Here is a 12,278-nt window from a genome sequence, read left to right as displayed (position 1 = left end):
TATACCACGGTGCTGACCCTTGAATAAACATGGCCGCAAGGTTTGCGGTAGAGATTCAATTAACGGACAATTCGATCGTGGTTAAGTCAAATGAATTAGGCTGATTTCTTCGACGAATTTCTGGAAATATTTGGCAAGGAATTTCAAGTCGGCCCAATAACAAAAGTTGTAGGTTTCGTCGATATCTTTCCAATGGCGCTAGTTTCGTTCAATTTGGATTAGCGGTTTAGGAGATATCAATGAAACTGTGCTGCTGTTCCATTAGAAAATCTGTGTGCAGAAACTATTTTTATAGTTTCCACATATTTAAAGGCTGAATTTCCCCAAGGCGCTGTAACAAAAGTTGTAGGAAATTTTTTGTAGATGTTCGAGATGTATTTATTTACTGCATTTGGTTAATAGAATCAAAAGTTATGGTCCAAACAGCGAGTAACTCAGAGAATTAGTCGAATTTTCAGAAATTGCGAGAGTTAATGGTTTAGGCTTTTAGTTCGGGATTTCTTCGAGTATATAGGCTTTTCGTCAATATGATCTAGTTCTTAAGGGTGGTTTATTCCATAGGTTTGATAAATTCTAGTGGCGAGCGCGTGGCGCCGGATTCCCGACAAGGTTAAGGCAAGTGCAATGACAAACCTCTTGATGTGTGATTATGTTTGTGACTTTCTTGCTACCTTGGGCAACGTTGATTCAATGTCTTTATTTTTATAAGTCAATTCCTTTAAGAATCATGTCAGAATTTTCTGGTTCTGTCAAATGTTCAAGATTCGTGTGTTGTCTTTCATATCATTCAAGTGCCGGAGGTTTGTATAAACACCGGTTGTGCAATTTGGTTCTTATGTTCAGGTTCCTGTGAATAAGTGCTGGCCCCACTTATTCGGCATTACTGGTAAATGCAAAGGAAGTTTCAGGTGACGTCCGTTTTAGACGGGAACTACTGTTTCATTGGTTATGGGTTTTCTGTTCTTATACTTGTCTTTGTTCTTTTGGTTCTGAGTTGTGCTTGCTGAGTATTTTTACTCACTCTTGTGTTTATTTGGTTTTTAGGTACCCAATGATCAAGTATGCATGGGATGGGAGTAGCCACTTCATTATGAGCATGCACACACCTTTGTCACTCATTAAAATAAATCCCTAGACTCGATAATTCTTTTGACTTTGTGGATTGTTGTGTGGTCGTTTGGATGCCGCTTAATTTCATTTGGTCATGTTGGTCGATGTGGAGTTCTTAAACTATTTATTTATACCATCTTGCTATTATATGACTTGTAAGCCCGCAAATGTTAGAATTTACCGAGGAGACTCTGCCAAAATTTACTAAAATATTTATACTTTGTGCAATTTAATGTCCTTAGTAGTAACCTCCAGGTAAGTCGATTCTTGGGGCGTTACAGTTGATACCCAGAGCCTGGTTATATTTCGTTGTTAGATTGTTTAAGGCTAAACATTTGAAACTTTATTTAGGCCTGCAATTAAAATTTGACACACTTATGCACAATAGGATGGGTTGCATGGGCATTTTTTGCATTTTGTCTTCCGTTGTCTAATTTTCTTTATGTGCTTATTCCGGCCATGTTAACGTGTTGTTAATCGTATTTTATTGTCTTTCCACATTATTAGAACTATGGCGCCACGAAGGAGTGCACGCAACGCTGCGCGTGGGAGAGGTCATGGTAGAGGCCGTGGTCATGGTAGAGGCGATGTTAACCAACAAGTTAACAATGAACAAGTGAACCAAGGCAATGAAGAGGTTGAAAGGGGGGGAGGAACACTCAGTTGCTGCTGGAGCTCCCGTCGGTGGTGGTGCAAATGCCCCGGTTCAGGCAATGATGTTTACTAGGTGGATGTCTATGTGCTTAGATACGTTTGATGGCTCAGGAACGCATACTGATGCAGCTGATTGGCTGCGCAAGATGGAGAAGGTCATGGCTGCAAGTAGGATGACTGCTGAGGAAATGGTCTTGTTTATTCCTCACCAGTTGATGGGGCAGGCTAATATTTGGTGGGTTGGAGTATGTGATGCAAGGACTCCTGCTCGAGGTGCTATCACTTGTGAGGTTTTCTTGGCGCAGTTCAGGGCTAAGTATTATCCATACTCCTTCAGGGACAAGATGAATGATGCATTGAACCACATTCAACAGGGGGACAAGACAGTGGATGAGTATGAGAGGGATTTCAGCAACATTGTTCGCTTTATGCCTAGTGTTGCAAGTGATGAGCGTGAGAAGACTCGGAAGTTCTTTACGGGACTTAATGCTTGGTATAGGGAGGTGATGGGAAGAAATCCTCCTACCACTTATATCACAATTGTTGAGGAGGCTAGGGGTATGGAGACTCAGTTTCAGCTTACAGTGCTCCAGCAGAGGCGTAATGGAAACTCGAGTAACACGGGGGTTGAACATAAGAGGGTTCACCAGGTGGGAACTCCTCATTCATGCGTCCTGTTCCAGTGCAAGGTTTAATTTGTTTCAAGTGTGGGAAGTCCCATAGTGCTTCAGAGTGTGGTTTTTCCTATACATGCAACACTTGTGGCAAGGAGGGGCACATTAGCATGGTTTGCAAGAGAAACCCAAATTGCATCATTGAGTGGCAACGTTCAGGTTCTTCTTCAGCTGGATCCACTTCAATTGCCAGTTCTAGAGGTTCGGCTCCTACAGTTGCTACTCCTCGCGGCACAATTCAAATGATGGCCGGTCCCCCACCAGATCCATATTCTTTGTATCCACAGTACTACTATCCTCCACCGGGTTACTATTGGCCTCCACCTCAGCTTCCTACACCACGTGCTCCTTTACAGTTACCCACTCCGCCTGCTCCTACAGCTCAGTTTTCTCAGTATGCGGCAGGAGGTTCTAGTTCGACTGCACCTACTAGAGTTTACACTATGCCTACAGCCTCTACTCTTGGTCGCCCAGATGTGGTTTCAGGTACTCTTAATGTTGATTCACATGATGCTCATGTCTTATTTGACTCGGGTGCTACCTTCTCATTTATTTCACTTGATTTTGCAAGAAGGGCCAATATTGCTAGCCAATAGATTTCTGAGTCTCCTATAAAAAAATAGATTTCTGAGTCAATTTATGTTAGTTCTTCTGGGGGCTTGATATCTAGTTCAGTGGTGTGCCTGGGTTGCACTGTTTCTATAGGTGGAGATGACTTTGTGGCTAATTTAATGGTGATCCACTTACTGGTTTTTGATGTTATTCTTGGCATGGATTGGCTAAATCGCTATAGAGTTGTTATCTCCTGTTTTTGGAAAACTGTTACACATGAGGCGCCATCAGGGCAGACCATAACTTTTCAAGCTAATCCACCCAGTCTTTCTGTACTGGTGATGGCATGTCGCTTTCCTGGCCGTCGCCCCGTAAAGACAGGCTTTCTTTGGAGCCTAGTTGAAATGCCTATCAGGCCATTGATTATTGAGAAAATTCCGGTAGTCCGAGCCTATCTTGATGTCTTCCCTGATGAGCTACCAGGAATGCCGCCCAAGCGTGAAGTGGAGTTTCATATTGACCTTATACCTGGCACTCGTCCTGTATCAATTGCCCCATACCATTTGGCCCGCCATTTTCAAGAGGAGTTGAGGAAGCAATTGAATGATTTGTTGTCGAAGAAATTAATTCGGCGCAGTGTGTCACCATGGAGGGCCCCTGTAATATTTACTAAGAAGAAGGATGGTAGTTGGCATATGTGCATCGACTATCGTGGCTTGAATGCTGTGACAATCAAGAACAAGTACCCACTACCCATATTGAGGTGTTGTAAGAGAGATTGAAAGGGGCTAGAGTATTTTCCAAGATTGATCTTCAGTCTGGGTATAATCAAATTCCTGTTCGAGAAGAGGACATTGAGAAGATAGCTTTTTCCACCATGTATGGCCATTATGACTTCAGGGTTATGTCCTTTGGACTCACTAATGCGCCCCCATACTTCATGGAGACGATGAATAATATGCTTCATGGATTGGAGGAGTTTGTTGTGGTGTTTATTGATGATATGCTTATCTTCTCCAAAACTGAAGCAGAGCATGAGGACCATTTGAGGAGAGTTCTTGAGACTCTAAGGAGTCATAAATTTTATGCTAAGTTCAAGAAGTGTGAGTTCTGGCTTTTGGAAGTTGGTTTTCTAGAACATGTGATTAATAAACATGGCATCTCAGTTTATCTGGGCAAGGTTTCTACTATAGTGGAATGGGAAAGGCCAACGAATGTCAAAGAAGTCAGGAGTTTCTTGGGTATGGCAGGTTATTATCGCGCTTTGTAAAGGATTTCTCTATCATTGCTAAACCTATGACAAAGCTCACTCAGAAGAACATCAAGTTCGTGTGGACTCAAGAGTGTGAGCATTGCTTTCAAATGTTGAAGGAGAAGTTGGTGACTGCTCCTATTCTTACCCTCCCTGAGCCCGGTAAACGTTTCACTATTTATTCAGATGCTTCTCGTGTAGGACTTGGTTGCGTTCTTATGCAAGATGGGAAGGTAATTGCCTATGCTTCAAGGCAATTGAAGACACACGAGCAGAACTACCCCACTCATGATTTAGAGCTTGCTGCGGTTGTTTTTGCACTTATTATTTAGAGGCATTATTTATATGGGGAGTCATGTGATATTTTCACTGATCATAAGAGTTTGAAGTACATTTTCACTCACAAGGATCTGAATTTGAGGCAAAGAAGATGGTTGGAGTTGATCAAAGATTATGATCTAAATATTCAGTACATGCCAGGCAAAGCAAATGTGGTGGCTGATGTCTTGAGTCGTAAGGCTTCTCCTCCTACCATGAATGCATTAATAGCTGATTTTGAGCGGATGGATATATCATACTGCTATACTGGAGTGACAGAAGTAGAGACACAGTTGATTCTAGCGTCAGCTATACCAGAGCGTGTGTTGGAGGCGCAACAAAAGGACCGATTATTGCTAGATGTCAGGAAACATATTTGTTGGTGTAGGACACTCTCCGGGACGAAGAGGTCACAACAGTTTGGGTAACGAAGGGTGAAGTCCACGAGGAAATGGTAAAGACAACAAATGGCACAAAAATCAAAGTAACAACATTTGCTCTCCATTTCATAATAATTCCACAGTTACAGGGGGGTATTTATAGCCCAGAAGCCCAACTACTTCCTAGACAAAATTCCTTTACTGCCCCTCAACAGCTAGCATCTCGGAACATTCCCTGGGCAAGAACATAATTACACAATACCCGACACAACTTAGTGGAATTACAGCTGTACACTCCGTATAGAGTTCTGACAGTGGGGCCGCCTCGCTTCGCGCCTCATCGCAACCGAAGGTCTTCATTGTCGAGGCGAAGAGGTCGCCGGAATCGCCTTCGCCGTTTTTCTCTTCGGCCCGCGCACCGTCCCTTCGCCTCGCTTGCTGCCTCTTCGCTTCTCTTCAGGCGGCCGACTCCGGTCTTCGCTTGGTTTGTTTCACAATTCGTCCTTGCTCGCCGCCGAACGCAAGTGCCGATGGCCTTTGCTGTGCAGGCAAAGTTGACGTCCCCAACAGTAGCCCCTCGAGTCTTCGACTGCTCCTTAGAGCAATCGAAGGCTTGACCATTCGGGGTGTGGAACGCGTCCTCAAGCGCCACCCTTCAGGCGTGCAAGCGTGCGCGGACGTTTTGAACCTGCGGAGCCAACAAAGGAGGTCAAAAAAGGAAACACAAGTTGCGGAGCCAACAAGCATTTTTCATTATTTTTTGGAAAGATTTTTATTGGATAAAAAGGAAAAGATATGTTTTATGGTAAAGACGTTGTTGTCCCGCGGCCCTTCGGATTCTATTCGTTTCGTGCGGGGGCAAAATTGTCATTTCTCACCTGTGGCGCTCTTTCCCATGCGCCACGGCTGGGGGTCTGGCACTATATAAGTCGAACGCCCGGGGGGGGGGGGGCGAGAGCTCACCTCCCCCACTTTTCAGCACCCCAGCTCCTGGAGTTTTCTTTGCTCTTGCTCTACGAGACCTTCGCGAGGCTCGGGCTAGCTGACTTGCTTCGTTCACATTCTTCGGGCGCGACGGACTCTTCAGGAGGAAATGGCATCCCGCGACAGGACCCGTCTACCTCCGACGAAGATTCTTGGTAAGAGCTACATGACTCGTGACATGATCGAAGACGTGGAGAGATGGGGTGTACTGGGGGTTGGTATGGCTCGGCTTCCTCCTGAAGCGTTTGGGTAGGCTTCCGATGCCCAACTTTTCTACTTCTTTTGGGAGCACGAAGGACGGTAAGCCCTTCGCACGTTTTCGCTCTACCTTCATTTTTTTACCTTCGTTTATTTTGAGCCGGTGTTGATCCCGTCGCTATTGAGGCTCATGCTGGCGAAGCCATTGGGGCTGAAGCTGCGAAAGAGCGGACTCTTCTTGAGTCTCGTCTAGGGGGACTCGGAATAACTGGGTGTTCGTTTTTTTGGAATCGAGGCCCCTCAGCGTGCAGCCGATGCTCGTCTGGTGGAGGCAGAGGAGTAAAAGAAGGCAAAGGCGGAACCTTCGGGTGCTGCCGGAGGCAAGTGCAAGAAGGCGTCCAAAGGCGTCGGCAACACCGGTGCCCTGGAAAAGAAAAAACGCAAGACCAAAGGTGCTGGGGCGCCTGCTAAGAAACATTCCCGCCTTATCGACGCTGTCCTTGCGACTGCGCCACCACCGTCGCCCCTTCATAGTAGAGGGGAGTCGGAGGATAAGGGGGGGACCAAGTGATGGTAGTGCGACCCCGGCCAAAATCGCTCCGGAGTGGGCGATGCCCGCCTTTTCAATCCAGTTCAGTGAGCCGGAGACGGAAAGCGACGAAGAAGATGCCCCGAAGACACATGTTGCTTCTAGCTTAGCTGCGGATGCTGAAAAACGGGCTGAAAAGACAGCGTCGTCATCTTTGGGTGGTGAAGAAGAGGAGGAGCCTTTTAATGTCATGGATTCCGATGTGGTCGCGAAGGGGAAGCAAGCTGTACTGGAAATCAATTCTGATGATTCGGACTCGGACAGCAGCACGTACTTGATTGGTCAGTCTGTCCCTTCCGATGTCGCGGAGGCCCTCGGGATGGGAAACACGAAATTGATTGGTGTCCAAGTTATTGGTAAGCTTCGCTTTGAGAGCGGGCAGCATGAACGGGACTATCTTTCCGAGGCTGGTGCCTCATTTTGCTTTCCGCTCATGGAGCGAAGACTCATGCTGACTGAAGCCAGAAACGCTGTGCAATGTGCCGAGGACCTTGCTCTGAAATCTTATGTTGCGGCAAGATACGCCAGTCGTCTGCTGGATGCGGAATGTGATCAACCCCTCCGCATCGCCAGTCTGGAACAGAAGGCTCGTGGCCTAGAAGAGGAGAAGGCTTCGCTAGAAGTTGAGCTAGCCGCTGCCCGTGCCAGTGCTGAAAAGGAGTTGCAGGTCGCCCGTGTCAAAGTAGTAAACGACAAAGCTGAGGCAGCTGAGCTTCGCCGATCGCTGGAAAGGAAAACCCAAGAGCTAAAGGATGCGGAGTGCAATGAGCAGGCTGCGAAGTAGGCGGTTAGTGCCTACAGTGAAGCTGTTCAAGCTGGTGCTGAGCCCCTGCAGCGCGACATTGCCACTTTCCTTGAGACATTGAGCCTTTCGCCCCCTGATCTTTCTCCAATGGCCAATTCTATCTCGATTTCTGAGCTGTTCCGGTGGCTTCGCGCTTGTGTGTCCATGGCTACCTGCGGCAATCGCATGATGGTCGACTTGAGCACCGCGGTGGCCGTGCGCTCGCTCAGTGCTGCCGTATGTAAAATGCTTCCCGAAGGCAGTGGTGCCGATGCCACTCTGACGAAGGCCCAGCTGCGCACAATGCGCGATCCGACTTTTCTGTGGCCTTCGCCAGACGTAGTTCAGCCCGAAGCTCTGCATGCCCTTTCCAAGAATATTGCGAAGAACTTCACTTCAAGCTTTTTCAAGACACATGGGAGGGAGCTCGTATGGGGCGAAGCAGAGCGACTCCGAAGATAGGTTATTTTGCATCTCCTTTGTGAAGTTTTATTTTGTTCTGAAATTGCACTGAATTAGGTTTCTTTCTCAGTTACAAGATAATGTGGAAGCCTTTGCTCATGCTTTCCTTGGTCCTGCCAACGCTAGGAATCTTCGCGGCACTTCGACGAGCGGTGCTCAGCGACTGCTGAGGGCGAAGGTTGTCATGACGCTCCTCCCACAGACGAAGTAAATGCTGCTAATGAATAAATTGTGGGTGTAACTATTTTGGAGAGAATGTTTTTGTAAGAAACTAATACCTTCGGTGATTGCGCAGGACCCTGCATTGGAACCTGCGTGGGTCATCGAAGGTACCTTGCCTTTGTGGATGCGATTCGGTTCTTTTCATGTTGCTAGTCAAGCCTGGGCCAAATTTCATTATGGGCATCCCTGGGGTTCTTTTGCGGAGTGGTTGGAGCGTTTGGAACGGAGATATGATAGGGATAACGCAGAGTCCAAAAAATTTTGGGCTGAGTTTTCGAGCGATCCGGAAAAACAAGCTAATATTCTTGCCGATAGGACTCTTCATCGTGAGACGAAGTGTATTTTAGACACAGATCGCCCCTACGCACCTGCGAGGGGTCTTCTTGAACCTAAGCCAGAGCCTGTCGAATGTTTCTGATGTTGGCAGCTTCGCATATCATCTCGGAGGGGACATTATGTCCGAGTGAGACTTACATGGGTCTTTGCTTGTTTACAGGCCTTGGGTTCGAAGCGTATTTGTGGAAGACGGCCGAAGAAATAATTGACCATGCGCTCCACATGGTCATCGGCGATGTAGAACGCAGTATTTTCGAAGAGGAGACATCGATTGTGACTGTAAATGAATCGAGCGACTGTGTAAATGAATTGATGGGCGAAGCCCTTTTTGTAGATGTAACTGTTAATGTATAATTTTATTTGTTCAGTTGAAAAGTGAGTCCATTCGAGGATAATGTTGACTGAAATCGAAGCGCCCCCCTTAATGATGTAACTTTTCTATCCTATCGGTCCTCTGAGGACGCATTGTTTTTCACTTGCGAAGCGCCCCCCCCCCCTTCAGTGTTCTTGGAGGGCGGAGCTAATTTTAAGGAGAAAACCGTGGGTCTTAGACTTTGGCGAAGCCATGTCTAATTTGTTCCTTCAAGGGCTCATTTTGTTTTATTCGCGAAGCGCCACTCCCCCCTTCTGCGTTCTTGGAGGGACACTCAACTTGCGAAGTCTTTGATTAATTTACAAAACGGCTAACGACTGCAAGAACTCAATTTTAACGTTCGCGAAGCGCCACCCCCCCTTTCTGCGTTATTGGAGAAGTGAGGCGCGTTTTGTTGATCGATGTTTATATGCCCTGGGCCTTCGGTTCTCGCCCAATAGGACTGACATGCTCTCAATGCTTTGAAGCGGAGGAACTTTCCAATGCCTTCGGCACTTTGCTCGGAAGGTCTTTTCCATGCCCTCGGCTCTTCGGCGCGGAGGGTCTTTTCGTTGCCTTTGGCGCTTTGTGCGAAAGGTCTTTTCCATGCCCTCGGCACTTTGGCGCGGAGGGTCTTTTCGTTGCCTTTGGCGCTTTGCGCGAAAGGTCTTTTCCGTGCCCTCGGCGCTTCGGCGCGGAGGGACTTTTCATTGCCTTCGGCGCTCTTGCGCGGAAGGTCTTTTCCAATTGGAAAAAAATAATAAGAAGAACTGAGGCTCAAGGGTGGTGCGGGCCACTCAGCTCCGCGAGCCCTAGGCTCATTTCTAGAAGTGTTATCCATGCACATCGCACCGATGACTCCCCCCTTCGCTGCGACGGAGGGGGAAAGACGCTTCGGTGCCTTTTCACAGTTTTATTTTTGTGGGGACCTTGTTTATATTTTACAAGGGGTTACATTGGGTTGCCGCCTTGTTAAAAACCTCACACCTTCGATAACCAAAGCGATTGCGCGAAGGCTTCCCCTGTGAGGAAAAGAGTACGGGCCCTTGAATACATTGTTCAATTAATCTGAAATACTATTACAAATTATTACAAAAAAGAAAACAATCACGGAACTAGACAAAGTAGCGCTGGAGCATATCCTTATTCCAGGAATATGGCTCTTCGAGTCCTTCGAGTGTGTGAGGCCTGCAGGCTTCTAGTCTTGCCATCGAAGCGACCAAGAATGGTCCATCCCATTTGCTGTGCATTTTCCCTTGTTGTTTACTCTTCGGGATGCGTCAAAGGACGAGATCGCCCTCCTTGATTTCCTGAGGTCTCACTTTCTTGTTGCGCCACGTTCGGGTTTCCTCTTGGTATTTGCCAAGGTTGATTGTCGCTTGGGTTTTGATAGCTTGGATCGTGTCAATTGATGGCTTGATGCCTTCGACGGATGCTTCTGCCCTGTAAGACCCGTGGCGAAGTTCCTCTGGAGTCATGGCCTCTTCACCATAGAGGAGCTTGAATGGTGTGAATTTTGTCGCCCTCGACTCCGTTGTGTTGTGAGACCAGATTACTTTCGGCAGCTCATCAACCCACTTGCCCTTCGACTGTTCTGTAATGTTCTTTTTGATCCCAGTGAAGATGATTCCATTTGCCCTTTCGACTGCTCCGTTCGACTGTGGGTGGTATACTGAGGCGAAGCACAGCTTGGTGCCCAAGTGCTGACAGAATGTTGTGCAGTCAAATTGTTTGCCGTTGTCCACTGTGACTTCTTTTGGCACGCCGAAGCGGCATATGATGTTTTGCCAGAAATTTTTTTGCAATGTGGCAGTTGTGATGCCGCGAAGAGCTTTGGCTTCGATCCACTTTGAGAAGTACTCCACAGCGACTGCTGCGTACTTGAAATTGCCTAGAGCTGTTGGCAAGGGTCCCACTATATCTATGCCCCATCGCGCGAGGGGCCAGACTGAGGGTATGAGGCAGACTTATTTGGGTGGAAATTTGCTGTAGTGGGCATGCTTCAGGCAGTTTGGGCAGGTGCGCACGATTTCATGGGCGTCAGCCACGGCCGAAGGACAATAAAACCCTTCGCGGAAAGCTTTTCCCACCAGGGCCCTTGTTCCAATGTGCGAAGAGCACATTCCAGTGTGTATCTCTTACAGTATTTGTCTGCCTTCGGCTTGTGAGATGCATTTCAATAACAGGGCACAAATACCCCCACGATACAGTGCGTCATTGATTATTGAGTAGTTTCGCGCTCAAAGGGCAAGTTGTTTTTCCTCCTTTTCATCTTCCGGGACAAAATGTCCCCGAAGGTATGCCATGATTTTTGACCTCCAGTCTTCGCTTGAAATAGCATTGACGAACTTTGCTGGCTCTTCAGCACAATTTACCGATCCGCTCTTGACTGTTTCAAAGAATACATCCGGAGGCAACGGGTCATTCTCTGCCTCTGCCTTCGCCAGGACATCTGCCTGTTTGTTCTGTGTTCTGGGGAAACTTCGCACGCTGAAACCCAAGAAATATTTTTCCATGCTACGGACAGCTGCCAGGTACTTCGCTAACTCTGGGTTGAGTGCTCTGTATGTTTTGCCGATATGGTTTATGATGAGTTCAGAGTCGGACTTGATAGACAACCTCCTCGCGCCGAGTGCCCTTGCCTTGCGAAGGCCTAGAAGCAGACCTTCGTATTCTGCAACATTGTTTGTGCACCCCAGAAAGTCTAGTCTTGCAGCGTACTTCAACTGAGTCCCCGAAGGTGCCGTGAGGATTGCCGAAGCACCTGACCCATTCTTGCAGTAGGCTCCATCACATTTCATCAGCCAAATGGCTTCTAAGACCGGGGGGTTCTGCGAAGGTGTTGTTGGTGTCCAATCGATGACGAAATCTGCCAAGACTTGAGATTTGATTGCGCTTCGTGGGATAAAATCAATGGTGTGCGATGCCAACAGTGTTGCCCATTTCCCAATTCTGCCTGAAGCCTCTCTGTTTTCAAACATATCCCGAAGGGGAAAAGATGTTGGAACTTTGATCTTGAAACTTTGGAAATATTGGAGAAGCTTCCTGGCTGCCATTACCACTGCATAAGCCATCTTCTCCATTTCTGAGTAGAGGAGCTTCGATCCGTTTAGTGCTTCGGATATGAAGTAGATTGGTAACTGCTTTAGGGTGTCTTCGACAATTCTTTCTTCGACTAAAGCTGCGCTCACAGCGGAGCTTGAAGTTGCGATGTACAACAAGAGCTCTGCTCCGGGAGTTGGGCTTGTCATTACTGCCAAGTTTTCCAAGTACTTTTTCAGATCTTCGAAGGCTTTGTCTTTCTCAGGACCTCAATGAAAATTTTCCGAGCCCTTCAACACCTTGAAGAAAGGAAGAGCTTTCTCCGCTGACCGCAAAATGAATCTGTTTAGCGAAGCTAGGCGGCCTGTC

This window comes from Panicum virgatum, chromosome 1N (genome assembly GCF_016808335.1).
Source record: "Panicum virgatum strain AP13 chromosome 1N, P.virgatum_v5, whole genome shotgun sequence".
In the NCBI taxonomy this organism is placed as follows: domain Eukaryota; kingdom Viridiplantae; phylum Streptophyta; class Magnoliopsida; order Poales; family Poaceae; genus Panicum; species Panicum virgatum.
This window is presented reverse-complemented; position numbering follows the sequence as displayed.